This window comes from Hordeum vulgare, chromosome 6H (assembly GCF_904849725.1).
Source record: "Hordeum vulgare subsp. vulgare chromosome 6H, MorexV3_pseudomolecules_assembly, whole genome shotgun sequence".
NCBI classification, from domain to species: Eukaryota; Viridiplantae; Streptophyta; class Magnoliopsida; order Poales; family Poaceae; genus Hordeum; species Hordeum vulgare.
In genome coordinates this window covers 86,724,128-86,743,574 of record NC_058523.1, presented here as the reverse complement: position 1 = coordinate 86,743,574, position 19,447 = coordinate 86,724,128, and the positions used below count along the sequence as shown (strand labels likewise).

The following is a 19,447-nucleotide window of genomic DNA, read 5'->3' as shown; positions in this document are numbered from 1 at the left end:
AATTAATTCAACAGGAAAACTACGGTACATCTCAAGTCTTGATATTAGTCACCAAAATAAGCTCTGCTATAACCATGGCCACAGCCGCAAGACACTCATGTTCTTATAACAGAAAAGAGAGTTCGTCCATGTCAAGTTGTGATATTTTTCACATGGTAATAAACACTATTAGATTAACATTGTATGTGTGTGCACGCACAGGACACAACAATAATAGCTTGTGCTCTTCCACACGATCACCTTTTCACAAGGTAACAACAACTTAGGATGGATACTACATTACAGAATGATTTCCTAACCTCTTACATGTTTTTCATGCACAAGTTTGTGCTCCCGCCGGAAGGCCAGATGGCTTCTCTATCTTTAATTTGGCCACCAAAACAATTGTATTTGGGGAAAATAAGAGAAAACATGAATTTCGAATATACAATTTGTAAATCATAACATCAATAATAAGAACGATAAACCATCTGCAGATATGTTATCCCTAATTATAAACCTGCAGCTGCTGCATCATACTTCTAAATGAAGCATAGCTGTCAACACACTGACATAACCTAAGTTGTACTCAAGTAGTATATACTATGAAGTGCATACCAATTATACAATAAAAATTGCAGCATCTGCCTGGAGACGACAACGGAGCCGGTGGTGACGTTGTGCGGGCACCTGTACTGCTGGCCGTGCATCTTCCTCTGGTTCACCACCTCCTCCACCTCTTCCGACGATGAGATCCTGGTTAAAGCACAAACAATCCGTCAAGGATCTACACACCTCCGGATCTCCCTTGCTTCGTCCATCTATGAACCAGACCTACGTACCTCAAGGATCTCCATTGCTCTATTCATCTCAGAGCGGCTCGAGGAACCGGACGGCGACAACATCCTGGCCGCGGGACCACACACCATGCACGGACTCCACCATATCGTACTTCACCCGGAATTCTTGGCCAGCACCCACCCGTCCCCCACCCCGCTCGCCGCAACTGCTTCATCTTGGCAGGTCCAGCAGCCGTTTCGCACGAGTCATCTATGTGCCTTCTTCTCCCACCACAGCGCAACCTTGAGGTCGTCGTCCCTCGCCGCATACAACGGGAACGGCTTCCCATTCCCATGCATGTTCCGCCAATCCCTAGTCTGATCCGCCAGCGTCGGGGGCATGTGCGGCATCACGTCGATTGGCGGCGATAAAGGGAAGTGGGGATGAAGCAGTTGCGGTGCCGAGAAGGGGCGGCGGGCTGAGTGACAGTGGGGCCGAGCGGTTGGCGGCGTGGGGGTGGCTGGCGTCGAGCGGCGAGATCGGAGGGGCCGTGCGGTTGGAGAGCGTAGGGGACGAGATGGTTAGAGGGTTTGCCCTGTGAACCAGGGAGGTAGAGGGTTTGCCTTGTGAACCGGATTTATTCTGTATTTAATCGATTGGTTTATGGAGGGATGAAAAAAAATCGATGGAACTGCTAGCGGTGGACGTGCTAGCAACGGGGGGATTGTCATGATCGAACCATCACGATAGACGACAGATCCCCCTTTAATAATAGAGATAATATAAATAAACACTATCTGTTCAATTGAACCATAAATAAACCAAATCTGTTCAAGTCTAAATGTAGCACCAGACTGGTTAAGTTCACTCACCACATCCTTTTTTCCATGCTAAAATCTAAAAAATTGGACTCTTTATTCATGGTTTTATTCACACCAAAGCATATAGATGTCCAATGCAAGCTCCCAAAACGACATCACATCCAAGACCGTCGCACCATACAATTGCTTCCGACTGCCAAAACAACATAACCTACAGACTGCAAATAGCAGGTAGCACAGCTACTGCTAGAAATATGTGCATCACAATCACCCACACAATTGTAAGAAAAAGCATTAGGAGTATACATCTCTGATTGGTTAACGTATACTCCGATGCAGATACAACATACAGAATGAACAAGATTGAGAAGATACGAACCAATGAATAGGTTAATAGTACCGACATAGGAAATAAATATTATAGAATTGGAAGATAGTAATATGGTTGAGAAGCAGTTGAAGTATGATTTCTGATTCCGCCTACACATACCAGTATATCAGTTTAGAATAACTACAAGATCTAATTTTAGAGCAGACCTGAAGACCCTCATGGCTGATGTAGTTGTTTATACTCATGCAGTCATGCTTTGACCATCTATAGAATCACGAGAAAAGGAAATATAAGCTAAATCCTTAGTGGTACAATGCTACAAAGTGTGGGTTTTGTTAAAACGGGTTGCCTTAGTATGCAAGATACAATGTAAACATAGATAATGAGGTATGAGGCTTGATTTTGAATTATACTGTGAGCAATTATGTATGCAATACTATAAAAAATAATGTCACGACACATACCTGAATATATTACACACCTAACCTTGTACCACAACAACAATATACATACATGAAATTGTCCATGATCATGCTCCTTGTATTCTATCTGCCAGAATTAAATTGAAAACAAGAAATCATTCATAAATATGCACAGGAATCTGGAAGACAGTTGAGTACTATGAAATTTGTAAGCAAACATGTATATGTGCAAACCTATGATAATCAAACTAATGTGCAACCTCTCCTCTCAAATTCTCCACAGAACACGGACAAGAGAAGTGAGCACATGGGATATATAGAGAGAGATAAGTTACACGACCAGATGCTAATCTATCTCTACAACAACTATGGCACAGGGCTTGGATAATCTTCAGCGGTGCACACTTGGCAACCTAAGCAGGAGTTCCTGTGCATTTCTTTTCCTTCCTTTGGTGTGGAGCTGTCCACTCCTGGTACTTGTGCAAACTACCGGTGAAATCGGTGAACAGCGCGTCGACTCCGATCTCTCTCAGCCAGTACTCATACTCAGCATAAGGGTCTTGATGGAAGTTGAAGTGCAAGAATGAATTCTCATTTCTGAATGTGTATGGATGCACCTACAACGCCACCATGATTCAGCATGGTACTGTCATCTAAGACCTGGCATACGTATATATGTACATGTATAACAGCGAGAAATCTGTTGCTCACCTGAAGATTCAGAGCGTGTGCCCGTGCCACAAGATCGGTTGCAGGGCCTAGATGGTTATTGTTTGGGGGATAATTGTATCCTTCCATGGCCCAATCCCAATTACATACTTCCTTATGAACGCGAGATAACCGTTCGAAGTTATCTCATAGTATGACTGCAGGTTAGAAATGGTCTTCGAAAACTATTTGTTTTCCGGTGATGAACTTGGTAGAGAAAAAAAGTAGTGCTTACTGTTGATCTTACCTGGTTGGTATCTTCAGTTGGAACCGTGGTGGGGTATATCAGAAGCAGTTTTGGAGCATTTGTCATGTTTGAGATGTAAATTAGTGAAGTTGGAGCAAAGGATAGGATGAATAGCGGCTTCTTAAGCCAATCTTTAGACATGTATTCGCCTTTGTAGCCATACTTGAGAAGCGTCTCGACAAACTTGTCCTCAAACTTCTTGCCACGTGACCACTTGACCTGCATGTTTATTTCGTAATCATATAGTGAAAAAGGTCAAGAAATCGGTAGATATTAAAGTTGGTCAGGTTGAAATCACCTACATGCTGGTTGATGAAAATAGGATTCTTGATCTCTGGGTATATTCCGACCACCCTGTCAGCATGAAGTGCAATCAAAATAAACTCATCAAATGTAAGAATATTGTACTTCCCTGAAATATAGTAGGAGAACATTATTAGCAGTTGCAAGAGCAAAAGGATTACATATTTATAGAGACATTTAAATAGAAAATAATACAGATCAAGGCATCCTAATTATACTGTATTTTATTTCATTAGTGATGAGATGTCAATAGTATTTTACAAAGAGAATGCAATATGAAAAAGCGAGAGAGAGAGAAGACAAAAGATATACAATTATACTATTGATCCCTAAAATTGTAGCCCTGTTTCACCCTCGGTGATTTCAGTTCTCTTAAAGTAAAATCCACTGGAAGCAAGAACTCCAAAAGTCAAAGTAGATCCATAGCCAAAAATGTCAGAAATAGCAAGTGCAAGAAAAGAAGCTCGAGACATGGTGTCCCATACCGATAAACCATCCCGTCAACTTTACTCCCTGGACATCATAGGTTCTGTTCCTGCCAGTAAACTCAGTACGGTTCGCGATGTCCGTCGTGGTATCCAGGATTACATCATGGGAACATATCAGATGTCCGTCCTTTGATGCAAGTATATCAGTCTCTATGAAGTCTGCACCTTCCTCGATAGCCCTCTGCCATAAACAATGCATAAGTATATTCAGGTTTTCATTAAGATATTAGATTTCAGTCTTAAAAGAATCTCCATCAGTATAATAACAGGCTAATAATCTGGACATTACATGATCTTCGGGATATTGCTTCAGCATACACCTCCCTTCATTACGGCTGGGCATGTGAATGTGTTGTCCTAACTCCTAAAATTATATTATAGTCTTGTTGGGCACTGTGGACTATTAGGTTCAGTACTTAATATGGAGTTGACGTGGCATCAAAATATATCAATCTGGATCTGATACAGGAGTACATAGCTGGTTACCAAATATGTCGCAGCTGTCTCTTCGGGTATTTCGCCATTGGAACCCCTGTGGGCAATGTTGTAAGGTCTGATGTCTGTAGTGGCTGCTTCTTGTGGTTTACATCCAGCTGACTGTGGCGACGGGCAGCTGGGTTAGCATCGGATCCTCCAAGGAATATGAGCATAAGGACAATGACGGAGGTGTGCCCTGTCAGAGAATGCATTCAGTTTACAGGATCTTGAAACTAAGTAGTAGTACTACTCAAAAGTCTGACGAACCAATTTGATACACAATCCATCTTTGCCATATGAAGTTGCACTATTCCAAATTCAAATGAAGTCGAGCTTTTGTGGGGGAAAACATACATCAAATCCATGCATTATTATTCAGAAGAAAGAGAGAGTGAGGGGGAAGCCATAGTTATTATTCAGAAGAAAGAGAGAGTGACGGGGCGGTTCGCGGGCTCATGTAGCTGCGGCTTCCTGTTTCTAAGAAGGCACCATTAGCGGAAGATCCACAGGAAGAAGAAGGGGGTCGTACTGGAATGGGTAGTGGGTTTCTCCTCCTTACCCTTCGGCCGCGAGGAGGTTGATGATGTTGGCAATGTCGCCCAGGGGGCGTGCTGGTTGTTGGCCTCAATGTTGCCGATGTCGCCCAGGGCGTGGCGGGTGTTCTTGGGGTCGGACTTGCCGGCCATGGCCGCCTTCTGCTTGCCCATGGTGAGGACACCACCAACACCACGTAAGGTTGCACAACAGAAACAAGAAGAAATCAGATCCGTCGCTCGGAGGTGGATAAAATCAAACCACATCAAATCATCATCAAGGTCTAGCAGCAATCAAGGCAGACCAAAAACGAGGATTGGAAGCTTGAAGCACAATTAATCTTAACAATAAATCGGTCGGGACAAACAAAAACACATCAAGAATTCTTCCCAGCGAGACCCCATCAATCAGCCGATTGAGGCGTAGATCTCACCCGACCCACATACCGCGGCAGCGGAGGCGAGCGCGACGACCAGGGGCCCCACGGCGGCCGCCAGCGCCCGCCGCGCGGCCTCGGCGACGGGGCCCGCCGCCAGGTCGCGCAGCGCCAGGTCCGGAGCGGCCTCCGCGGGCTCGGTGAGGCGGGGGGCGCGAAGGGGCCGGCCGGCGGCCTGGCGGCCGCGGCGCGCGCGAGGTGGCGGAGGGAATGGCGCAGGCGCGGGCGGGCGAGCGGGGAGGGCGCGGTGAGGAAGGAGGCGGCGGCGACCATTTGGGAGCCGGGGGAGAGCAGAGCAGCGGCAGCCGCGGGATCTGACGTGAGGAGGTAGGTCGTGGTGGTGTGGAGAACTCGCGGTTTTTTTCTCTGTGCGCTCGGTCGTGGGACGTGGGTTTATTATCGCCTCGCGTAAGGTTGAACCATTGCTGGTTGAACCATCATGACGGCACATCCTGCTTTAATAGTAGAGATAGTGTTGACGCTCCATGTTAATACTACACCACCATTATATTATGTCTTATACAAACTATGGGTCCCACTTAACCATAATGTTCAACTATTTGCAACACCATCACTATGATTCTACTCCCTTCGTCCGGAAAAAGATGTCACGGAGACATTTTTTCAAAAACCCCCTTCATGTTTGCCCGACCGAACCCGCGTTCCCCTCCATCTTCCTCCATCGTGCGCCGCGCTGCGCAACTCCTGGTGCCACCGCGCCGCGCCGCCTCCCAAGCTCCGGGCCTCGTCTCACCGCCGTCTCTATCGCCCCGCCGACCACCGACCGGCTTCTCCCGCTCGTCTCGCCGCCGTCTCTATCGCCCCGCTGACCGTCGACCTCTTCTCTTCTTCCTCATCAGGAGCTCAAGATGGAAGGAGCCCCCTTTTCTTCAAAGCTCGCGATTTGCCGGCTCCGGCGGCGGCACTGTCCCGTGCATACTCCAGATCCGACGAGGCTCCGGTAGGTCCCTCCACTATTTCAAATTCCATCCTCTCTTCCTCACCCCATCCTCTCTTCCTCACCCATCCTCTCTCCCTCTCAGATTCACTATGCGGCTCTGCAGCTCGCTCGTGCATCGGGACGCCGACGCCATGGAGGACGCCGCTCCACCCCTGATCCGGTCTGTGCCCCCGAAGCCATGGAGGATGCCCCTCCACCCCTGCTCGAGACTGAAGGTAACCTTGATAGCCTTGCGTTGTTTACACTTGGATTACCGTGATTCAGATTCAGCAGACGTACTGAAAGGGTTGGTTCTCTTTTGACTATGCGTTGCTTCTTAAAACAACAGCCTCTGCCGGAGTAGGCTTGCTAGTTTGTCCATACAAGATTAAATGTCTTGGTTCTGTTTGCCAGCTTGCCACTTTGTACTCCATACAAGATTCTGCCCATGTTGTTAATCCATCCGTCTAAAAACTCCATCCAAAATTGGTGTGTAATGCAGCAACTGTAAAAATTCGGAATGTGGTGTTCATCATGATTATGCGCAGGCTGCATATGAATGGAGCATCCTTGTGCTCATGTGATCTTGCTTGTATACACCCTTCACATAAGATTTTTTTCTTTTTCGAAAAGGCCCTTCACATAAGATGGATTACACAGCCTATAATACCTTGCATTTGCATTAAATTGGAGAATCTTTTTGCTGAAACTGAAACTTAAACTTAAACTTGGTCCTCCGTTTGCGTGGTGGCTGTTAGGAATAAGCAACTTGTATTCCCATGAGGCCATAGGCCGATATATATACACGTACAGGTGATGGACTATATGCAGGAAAACCCCTTATATATTGGGATAAATACAAAAGGGTACATGACTTGTATTATAACTCTAACACCCCCCCTCAAACTCATGGTGGATGAACAACACTGAGTTTGGAGAGATAAAAGCCATGTTGTGCTCTAGTCTGGGCCTTCGTCAGGAAATCCGCCAGCTGTAACTCGGAAGGCACATACTGAAGAGCAACAACCTGATCCTGCACAGCAGCGCGCACATAGAAAGCATCAACACCAATATGCTTGGTGAGCTCATGCTTCACAGGATCGCGCGCAATGCTAATAGCACCTGTACTGTCAGATAAGAGCAGAGTCGGTGTAGTGACAGAAACACCAAAATCCTGAAGTAACCACCGTAACCAAGTCACCTCTGCCGTCAAAAGAGCCATCGCTCGCAACTCAGCCTCTGCACTCGAACGGGAAACTGCAATCTGTTTCTTCGTCTTCCAGGCAATGAGAGAACCACCAAGAAAAACACAGTAAGCAGAAAGTGAACGGCGATCTGAAGGATCACTAGCCCACGTAGCATCCGAATAGGCCTGAAGCTGTAAAGAACTGGAGCGAGGAAAGAATAGACGGTGAGAGATCGTGTCTCAAAGATATCGGAGAACACGAAGGAGATGACTGTAGTGAACCGATGTGAGAGCGGAGACGAACTGACTCAGAGTATGAACCGATGTAAGATCAGACATAAGGAACTGCTCACTAAGACGAGCCTTGACAAAGGCAATATACTCGGGGTCATCCCCAGTGATGACCATGTCATCAACATAAAGAAGAAGAAGAGTCCGACCACGAGGAGAAAGGTGAATAAACAATGTTGGATCATGAACACTGGGTGAAAAACCAGCGGCAGTCACCACAGAGGCAAAACGCTCAAACCAGGCTCGGGGGGCTTGCTTAAGGCCATAGAGAGAGCGACGAAGACGGCATACCATGCCATCAGGAACAGAATACCCAGGTGGAGGCTGCATGTACACCTCCTCACGCAGCTCACCATTAAGAAAAGCATTCTTAACATCAAGCTGAGAGATAGACCAGTGGCGTGTAGAGGCCACGGCAAGAAGTGTACGAACAGTGGTCATATGAGCCACAGGAGCAAAAGTCTCGTCATAATCACGACCATGCTCCTGCTGAAAACCACGAGCCACAAGACGAGCTTTGTGACGCTCAAGAGAACCATCGGAGCGAGTCTTTACCTTGTAGACCCACTTACAAGTGATGGGACGGACTCCGGGAGGAAGGGAAACAAGATCCCACGTACCTGTGCGTTCAAGAGTAGCAATCTCCTCAGCCATCGCAAACTGCCATTCAAGATGAACAACAGCATGATGATAAGTAGTTGGCTCAAGAACAGCAGCTCCAGCGGTGGAAAATCCTAAGCGATCAACAGGCGGACGAGGACGAGAACGCAAGCCATAAGTAGGCTGAGACGAGGATGACGGCACATCCAGAGAGGCATCCACAGTACGTGAACGACGAGTGTAACACTGAGGAAAAGATGGAACAATGGAAGGAGGAATCACTAAAGTAGAATCGAAGAGTGGCGACGAAGAAGTCACCGGAGATGAAGGTGTAGAATCCGGTGACATGCTAGACGAGGAGACCGTGGAAGATGGTGGCGACAAATCGACTGGAGGTGGAGAAGCAGAGGGAGCGGAATGAGTAGGCAAAGGCTCGACGAGTGTGATAGGCGTGTCAGGAAAAGTGAGAAAAGAGATATCCTCCACTGAAAAAGTCGAGGAAGATGGACGTGGGTAGAAGGGACGAGACTCATCAAAAGTCACATCCCGAGAGATACGTATCCGACGACTGATAGGATCCCAACAACGATAGCCCTTATGCTCATCACTATAGCCTAAGAAGACACACTCAACAGACTGAGCGGTCAGTTTGGTGCGTTCGCGGGGGGCAAGAAGAACATAGCAAACACAACCAAACAAGCGAAGCGTCGAATAATCGGGAGACCGATCAAAAAGACGCTCGAAAGGAACACCACCCTGTAGAGCAGCGGAAGGCTGGAAATTAATGAGATAGGCGGAGGTGGAGACGGCCTCAGCCCAAAAATGAGGCGGGAGAGAGGCAGCAATCATCAATGCACGAGCCGTCTCAAGAAGATGACGATGCTTGCGCTCAGCCACGCCATTCTGAGCGTGAGCACCAGGACAAGAGAATTGAGAGAGAGTCCCTTGCTCAGTAAGAACAGAACGCAACATCTTAGAGATATACTCACCAGCGGAGTCAGCACGGAACACACGAATGGGAGAAGAGAACTGAGTATGAACCATGGCAACAAAACGCTTATAAATGGACAACACCTCACTACGAGAAGTCATGAAATAAAGCCATGTGTAACGAGAGAATTCATCTATGAAAATAATATAGTATTTATGACCCCCTTTCGAAGCGAAGGGAGCCGGACCCCATACATCGGAATGAACTAAATCAAAAGGACGCTTAGACACTGACTCACTATGTGGATATGGTAACTGAATCTGCTTGCCAAGACGACAACCCTGACACTCTAAAGAGGCATCTCCTGAGACAGACCCCAGAAGACCTCGACGAACTAACGACGACAAACGAGAACCACACAGATGACCAAGTCGATGATGCCACTGCTGGAAGGAACCAGTAGCCGAGGCGACCAAAGCGGAAGAACTGGCGATAGAGTGGGCAACGGAAGGAACATGAAGCCAGTCCAACTCCCAAAGACCCTCAGAATCACGGCGGCAAGGACGAGCCCCAACCAGAGTGTGTGTGCGACGGTCCTGAACAGAACAAGAGTCAAGGTCAAGGATGACACGACAACCAGAATTAGCAAGTTGACCAGCGGAAAACAAATTCATGGTAAGTCGAGGAATATGAGCAACATCAGGAACAGAGTAAGAAGGAGTGGTAAGAGTGCCTCTACTAACGACAGGAAGGGGAGTACCATCAGCAGTTAGGACATGAACAGGAGAATCAAGTGATCGAAGAGAGGACAGAGTGGAAGAATTAGAAGTCATATGGAAGGAAGCTCCAGAGTCCAGAACCCATGGGGATGTACCTGACTGTGTAGAAGGTGGTTGCTCAGTGCGGGAAGCCTCAGTCACAGAACCAGCAGTACCCGTTGAGGAAGAACCCGAAGCAGCGAGCAGACGCTTAAGTCTCAGAATATCCTGCTCAGTCAAAGCGATGGCTGAAGCCGTCGAGGTAGACGACGAGGTCTCTGTAGATGAGGAGCGCGCCTTGCGCAAGTGTTTCTTCTTCGTGTAGCAGTTGGACTCAGCAAACCAGCACCACGTAAGCGAGTCTCCTCAGCACGAATCTCAGAAAGCGCCTCCATGAGAGAGATACGGCCACGAGCAAACAACTGAGCACGCCGGGGCTCAAACTCCTTACGGAGCCGAGACAGGAACTCGTAGACGCGATGAAACTCCAAATCGGCCTGGACAGCCTGGCAACAGGGGCAAGTACGACAACCAGCACTGCGGAGAGAATCAAGCTGGCGCCAGATAGCAGAACTCTGTGCATAGAAGTCATCAACAATGGAGTCACCCTGCTGAAGAGCATGCTCCTGACGGACCATGGAGAGGTATAAGGCATCACCCGAGGGCTCATAGCGCTGACGAAGGTGAGTCCACATCTCAAACACAGTAGGGAGGCCTAGAAACTCAGAGGCAAACTGAGGCAGAACGCTAGCAGTGAGAACAGCTGCAGCACGGGCATCATCATCAAGCCACTGGGTGTAAGCAGACAGAGCACCATGATACGTCTGAAGGGCCTCCTCATAAGCCAAAGCCTTCTCATCATAAGTACGGATAGCGGCCTCATCAGCAAGCTTAGCCGTATCCTTTGCGGCCTGAGAAGCATCCGCAGGAAGAGACGGTGGGGTCGGCGGAGTGGGAGCCACGGGAGGAACCGGGCATGGCGGACAACAGACCTCGCCAGAAAGAAAACCCCATAGGCGGATGCCACGCATGTGAATGCGCATGAAGCCAATGAACTCGGTGTAATTACTGCCATCAAAGATCACCGGACAACGAGGAACAGCAACATAGCCGGATGAAGCAGACATTTTTTTTTGCAACCAGAGAGCCGGATCCAATCGAGATCAAAACGAGATCAGGGCGGCGGCTGGCGGCGCTGCAACGGGAGGACGAGAGCAGCGCTGGATCTGGCGAAATCAGCAGCAGGGGCGACGATATCAGGACCCTGGTTCGATCTCAGGAGGAATTTCGAGTGGAGCCGGCTACTTGAAGAAGGCCTGCTGATGAAACCGAATCGGGAACAAGTCCAAACAGCGGCGGAGTCCGGATCGAAGCAGATGAAGAATCGCGGCGGGTGGAGTCCGAGCTGTAGCGGGATCGCAGCGGGTCGCGTCGGGAGGAGTCGGCGGCCTCCAGTCGTGACGTTGCCTGGAACCGCTGGGATCGGGACGGGCCGGGGCTCGAGATCCAGCACTGCAGCGGGAGCGTGGCGGGTCGCTTCGGAGTCGGCGGCCTCCAGTCGTGACTTCGCCTGGAGCCGCCGGGATCGGGGCGGGCCGGGTGGGAACCACCGAACGCTGATGGGACGCGGGCTGGTGGGCCTCGATCTGACGAGGCAGGGAACCGATCGGGAGCAGCCTCGACGCGGGATGAGACGAGCAGGACGAGGACTGGTGCTGATCGGGAACCTACGACGAGGCGAGCCGGACGTGACGAACGAGACGAGGTGGGAAAATATTAGATCGGGAAGAGCACGAGTTGTGCGTGCAAAAAGAACCTAGGCTCTAATACCATGTTAGGAATAAGCAACTTGTATTCCCATGAGGCCATAGGCCGATATATATACACGTACAGGTGATGGACTATATGCAGGAAAACCCCTTATATATTGGGATAAATACAAAAGGGTACATGACTTGTATTATAACTCTAACAGTGGCATGCAGATTTTTGTAAGACATTAACTTGGAAGACCATTACTCTTGAAGTGGAGAGCTCCTACACCATCGATAATGTGAAGGCCAAGATCCAGGACAAGGAGGGGATTCCTCCAGATCAGCAGAGGCTTATCTTTGCAGGGAGGCAGCTGGAGGATGGGCGTACCTTGGCATATTATAACATCCAAAAAGAATCCACTCTGCATCTTGTCCCGCGACTCCGTGGTGGCCCTTAACTGAAGCAGTTTCATGTATGCTCCCTTTACCCCTAGTACTGTTTGGATGCTCCATTTTGAACTTATTAGCAATGCCTTCCTATACTGTTTTATGCGGTGTTCTATGTACTGTACTTGAACTTATTTTGATCCATTTCTTCTACTTGTAGTTTTAGGATGCTCTTGGTTGAGCATTTTTTTTGAATAAATTGGTTGGGCATTCTTATCGCTAGAAAGCAACCATTTTATATTGAGCATTCTTATCACTGGAAAGCAGCCATTTTATGTTGATCTCGTTATGGTTGATCACAGTTCTTGTAGTTTAATACGAAATAGAAGTTCTTTCAAAGTTGAGGTGTGAAGTAGAGGAGCAGCTGCAGAATGTGCTGAGCAAGAAGGCCGAGATCAACTTTGAGAAGAACAAGATTGAGAAACTTCAAAAGGAATTCGAGAATGAAAAACCAGGCTGCTGTGCAACTTCAGTATGAGCTTGAAGTTGAAAGGAAGGCTTTGTCTATGGCCAAGTAATTTTTTTTTGTGATACCTGAGACTTCTTCTGAAGTAATTTTGTATCCAACAATTTATTTATAATATGAAAATCACATTGTATGTCCTATTGAGATATGGAACTAAGGAGCAATAGAAGCAGTGGCTTGTTCCTTTACTGGAAGGGAAAATTCGTTCGGGATTTGCAATGACAGAACCACAAGTTGCATCTTCAGAATGTAGAAGACGCAATTTGAATTTAAGATCTCTTGTTCTCAGTTTATAACTGTGCAAGTTCAAGTCTCTTGTATGTTTGGAACTCATGTGTACAACTTGTAATGGCCCTTGATGAAGATATTATTTCTCTTCTTCCAACTCCTTGTATTGACCTTGTACATCTTGTAATGACCCTTAATGAAGATATTATTTCTCTAAACTCGAGTTTTGTCTTTATATCTTGTCATAAAATTTTATTGTCAAATTAATTTAAATAATTCAAATAAATCCAAATAAATTCATAAAAATCCAAATAAATCCAAATAAATTCATATAAATCCAAATAATTCAAATAAATTCAGAAGAAACAAATAATTCAAATAAATCCAAATAAATTCATATGAATCCAAATAATTCAAATAAATTCATAAAAAACCAAATAAATCCAAATAAATTCATAAAAATCCAAATAATTCAAATAAATCCAAATAAATCACATGACATACTCCAATCTTATCTCATTGAACACATGACACAAGACATACATATCACACATGGCATACACATGACACATGACACAAATTCCTATCCTTTCTTTTCATTTCCTTATCTACTGCTTTCCTTTTCCTTAGTCTATTATCCTTGTTCAAGAATGACCATTGTGTCGGTAATTAGCTCGGCACTACAATACACACCGATTATTTCCTCCCCGGCATTTTGTAAGCGATCTTTGTGCAAATGAGGCATTTTGTAGCTATTTCCTCCTTGATCTTCCATGACTCTTACCGTGACTGCTTGGAGTGTGATGAAGCTCTTGAACAGCTTATGAGCCTCATAGTTCTCAAACTCCTCCTCTAGACCCTGTATCAGTTCCCGAATATTCATAGGCGCTCTGCAGTCGGTTAGGGATTGGAGAGAGCGGTGGAAGCACATGTCTAAAACATTGAACTCGGGGCTGTTTGGAGGTTGTTGTAACAATCGAATGTCCATATCTGTTTGTTCCACTGCTTCTCGAAAACCTGCATCGTTAGGAAGAACATGAAGCTTTGCATTGTCCTGTTGAATGAAGATTGTGGTGCCCTCGTCATCGTCGGGTCACTTGTCTTGGATTGCCGGGATTACTTTATTGATCAGGTACTCTCTGCATACATGTCTGGTTACCTTCACTGATTTCACCTCAATCGTTCCTCTATCTTTGTTTTGACTGCTCCGTTGTGCCTCTGTCTCAACAACAAACGCCCAAGTCCCGATCTTTCCATCGAATGTCATATGTCCTTCATCATTGTACCGAGGCTTTGCCACGACGGTCAAGAACATGACCTTCCCAATATTGTTAGTGTTTGACACGGTGCGCTCAGGTTCAGGTTCTTCGGGCAGTACATAGTAAGTGTTCTTAACCCTGGTCATGTCATACCATTTCTCGTCTATATGAACCATATTATTCATTGATTTGAAGCTAGGATAGGGGGTTGATATCGAGTGCTCATCCATCATGGATATGCAGAATTTCAGTCTCGCTATCTTGTTGGCTGGCTTGAGGAAGGGTTTGATAGTGTTAGTGATGCGTTTCAGCTCTTTCAACTGAAACCTATCATGTAGCATTGAGCGGGGAACACCCAAACACCTTGCAAGAGATATGATTGTCCTTCTTCTGTTCAGTGGGACCATAGCTGTTCTCGCCAAGTCTTGCTATTTTTTCTTTCTACTAACATTCCCCTTCTTCTTGCTTGAAACGTTCACTTCTTGGCCTAAGTCAAGTTGTTCTTTCGCTAGATTCCATATTCTTGAAACTGTTCGTACACATACATTCATCAGCGTTGCGACGAGCACCTTATCATATAGATGAACCTCCCCATCTCAGAGCTCGATTACTCGCAGAGCAAAGTAAACACCAAACCTCTCATTGTTTGATAGCTCCTTCTTTTTTACATTACCTTGTGCATAAGCTTCTTCCTCTCGAGCTTGTTCCTCCTCTTCAGCCATCAAGTTCGTATCCATAGCATGACCATGTCGAGCTCCTTCCTCCTCTTCAGCCATCAAGTTTGTATCCATAGCATGACCATGTCGAGCTCCTTCCTCGTCTTCAACAATCAATTTCAAATCAATAGCATGACCATGTCGAGCTCCTTCCTCCTCTTCAGCAATCAAGTTCAAATCAATAGCATGACCATGTCGAGCTCCTTCCTCCTCTTCAGCAATCAAGTTCAAATCAATAGCATGACCATATCGAGCTCCTTCCTCCTCTTCAGCAATCAAGTTCAAATCAATAGCATGAGCCTCTCGAGCTCCTTCCTCCTCTTCATCCATCAAGTTCAAATCAATAGCATGACCCTCTCGAGCTCCTTCCTCCTCTTCAACCATCAAGTTCAAATCCATAGCATGACCCTGAAAGGACGTGGATGTCGCCTAGAGGGGGGGAGGTGAATAGGCGCTTTAAAATAATTATGGTTTAGGCTTGAACAAATGCGGAATAAAACTAACGTTTAATTTGTCAAGCACAAAACCTACAACAACTAGGCTCACCTATGTGCACCAACAACTTATGCTAAGCAAGATAAACAACTAAGTGATGGCAAGATATATGACAATAAACAATATGGCTATCACAAAGTAAAGTACATAAGTAAAGGGTTCGGGTAAGAGATAACCGAGGCACGGGGAGACGATGATGTATCCCGAAGTTCACACCCTTGCGGATGCTAATCTCCGTTGGAGCGGTGTGGAGGCACAATGCTCCCCAAGATGACACTAAGGCCACCGTAATCTCCTCACGCCCTCGCACAGTGCAAGATGCCGTGATTCCACTAAGGGACCCTTGAGGGCGGTCACCGAACCCGTACAAATGGAAAACCTTGGGGGCGGTCACCGAACCCGTACACATGGCAACCCTTGGGGGCGGTTACCGGTACCCGTACAAATTGCTCGGGGCAATCTCCACAACCTAATTAGAGACCCCGACGCTTGTCCGGAGCTTCACACCACAATGATTGAGCTCCGAGACACCACCAAGCTTCTAGGACACCAAAGCATCCACGAAGAACAATATCTAGGGTACTAAGTACCAAATGTAATAAGCTTCTCAACTTCTCACTTCCACGTATCACCGTGGAGAACTCAAACCGATGCAACTAATGCAATGGCAAGAACACACGAAGTGGTCAAGTCCCTCACACTCAAATCCCTCCACAACAACGAAAGCTATGGAGAAATATGAGAGGAAGAACAAGGAGCTCACAAAGAACTCCAAGATCTAGATCCAAGGGGTTCCCCTCACATAGAGGAGAAAGTGATTGGTGGAGATGTGGATCTAGATCTCCGATCTCTTTTCCCTCAAGAACAAGCAAGAATCATTGGAGGGATTGAGAGTTAGCAAGCTCTAAGAATGTCACCAATGGAGGTAGAACAAGAGCTCAACGGATGGATCAGTCCAAGGGGGAAGAAGACCCCCTTTATATAGTGGGGGAAGGAATCAGACCGTTACCCCCACTTACAGCCCGAGTCCAGCGGTACTACCACTGGCTCCAGCGATACTACCGCTGACCCTCCAGCGGTACTACCACTGGCTGCAGCGGTACTACCGCTGACCCTGCAGCGGTACTAGCGCTGGCTGCAGCGGTACTACCGCTGAGCCCATGGTAGCGCAAAGATACTACCGGGCCAAGCACCGCCAAGAAAGTCTTCGCAAAAAGTCCGACGTAGTACAACCGCAAAGATGACGGTACTAAAGTCCCGGAGCGGTACTACCGCTGACCAGGGGCGGTACTACCGCTGGGTCAGAGGTACTACCGCCAGCTCTAGCGGTACTACCGCTAGGGCGAGCGGTACTACCACCAGCTCTAGCGGTACTACCGCTAGGGCGAGCGGTACTACCGCTAGGTCCAGCGGTACTATCGCTCGCCACTGAAGCAACCATAACTTTCACATACGAGCTCCGAATCGTGCAAACCCAAGCTTGTTGGATTCAGGACGACAAGAGCTATCCAAACAACGACCATGCAGATATGAAAATGCCAATGATATAGAGATGTGAGACCTCTATGAATGAAGAACCGGCAAAAACTCCAACATCGAAAACATCATAGTAGATGCATATGGACTCCGTTTTCGATGAACTCGAGCTTGTCATGAAAATGACCATAAGCTCTAAAACTCACAAAGAGAAACTCCAAACAAGAACCAAGAAGTATGATGTAAGGATGCAAATGGTTTGAGCTCTCAACGAACGATACGATCAAGCTACTCACTTGAGAGCCCCCATTGACAGTACAACAATCTATCCTAAACAGAAAACCTATCAAGGGCAAACCTATACCTTGCACCTCGTCCTCTAGAGCTAGATGATGATGATCTTGGCTTCCTCAAGATGGACCACCTTTCTTGATTGCATTGGCTTGATGAAGACTAGTTGATTGCTCCCCCATACTCACTATGGGTGAGCCACTCTTCAACATATCTTCACAAGTCCATTGCCACCACAATGGACGACAAGTTTCAAGCATGATATCTTCGTGCTGATCCACTTGAACTTGCACACCGCAATCTTGATGACGATCACCACTTGACGTCATCCTTCATGGGTTGTATGAGATCTTCCTCTAGACGCAAGCCCATGGAAACACACCTAACCCCCACATAGAACTCTCACAAAGACAATGGGTTAGTACACAAATACGTACTGGACAATGCTTACCATACCATGGGATCACTTGATCCCTCTCGGTACATCTTGTACGCTTTGTGTGTTGATCATCTTGATTTACTCTTTGTATGACGATCTTGATCAACCTTGTGTCTCTATGACCATTCTTTGGATAATACCTTGAATACCACCTTGGTCATCATATAAACTCCTTGAACCCAACAGATGGACTTCAAGAAGTGCCTATGGACAAATCCTATAAATATAACTTAAGGCAATCATTAGTCCATAGGAATTGTCATCAATTACCAAAACCACATATGGAGATATATGCTCTAACAGACCCTCTCGAGCTCCTTCCTCCTCTTCAGCCATCAAGTTCAAATCCATAGTCGTTCCTCTGCTTCTATCTATAATCAATGATAAATGGAAAAAGATGAATCTGGTCAGATGATAAGTTTGTTATGGCCAAAAAATAACTAAATTAGCAATAGTTAAAGAGTTAACTGAATTTAGAGCTTGATGTCGGTGCTTTGTTTTGGAATTCAGAATTTAAAGCTCTAAATTCGGGCGATAGCTAAAGAGTTAACTGAATTAGCAATAGCTAAAGAGTTAACTAAAGTTTTTTATGGAACATAAACTGGTCAAATTTCAAATGTCGAGTGACTTGCACCATTTAGAAAAAAACTGCACCAAAAAAATCCAAAAACAACCCCTCACATCAAAGTACTTGTGTGATGTTGATCTACAAAGCTTGGTATATTTGCAGTGCAAGTATGCTACTCTTTTCACCAGTGGTTTTCCATAGTTTTGCATGAAAAAATTCACAGGGTTGCCGTGCGGTTTAGTAACAAGGTGGTTCTTTACTTTCCTCCATGGAGAAGCCAAGCTGGTGATTCCATGGGCCAGAGAGTGTGCTAGTTAAGACAATGACTGATTCCATGGGCCAGAGAGTGTCACTGTCACTGTACTCATTTTTTCAGAGATGGATGGAGGAACCGTTGATCACTTCAGCAGCTGTGATCAAATCACATCACAATTAATAAAACTAGAATGGTAGGCAAAGAAATGAAGAACTAGAGTCAGATCGATTCATCAAGGAGCATGTAAGTACAGACAATTGTCACACATCAGAATGCACAGGCCACCGTACAACAACACCGAACATCCCACTGCAGTTGCAGTTACTATCACAGCACTACTGGTGGCTTCAAGGTTAGGGACACAAAAAAAAAACCTACAGCAGCAGCAACAACAACAACATCTCAAATTTACCGACCTTACTCTAGACACATTCAGAATGCTTCAGTGTCTTGAATGGGAACCATGTGGTTCCTTTGCACAAAACAATGGCTACATCGCCCATGATGAAAGCGGGCAAAATCACCCCAATCTCCTGAAAGATCTGAGAGACGCTGCGTTGCCCCCGAACCCACTAAAAACAGTTCTCTATTGCCCCTCGGTGCCACATTTCCTGACAGCAAGTTCAGTTTCTCATTTGGCATCTTGTCAACTCAATGTTTGATTTATTGTCTTCATTTGGCATCTTGTCGCTCATTGTTATTGCCTGAGCAACAAAACAAAACATTACTGTCGGCTGCCGAAAACAGAACAACTCCTCTGTCTGATTTAGAGCTCTAAATAACTAAACAGTAATAGATTCAGAACATTACTGATTCGGTG

General features: G+C 46.3%; 1 pseudogene; it reads right to left on the bottom strand.

Moving 5' to 3' along the window:
- Positions 1-2,746: 2,746 nt before the first annotated feature.
- Positions 2,747-4,843, bottom strand: LOC123406117 (annotated as a pseudogene).
- Between the last annotated feature and the right edge of the window lie 14,604 nt (positions 4,844-19,447).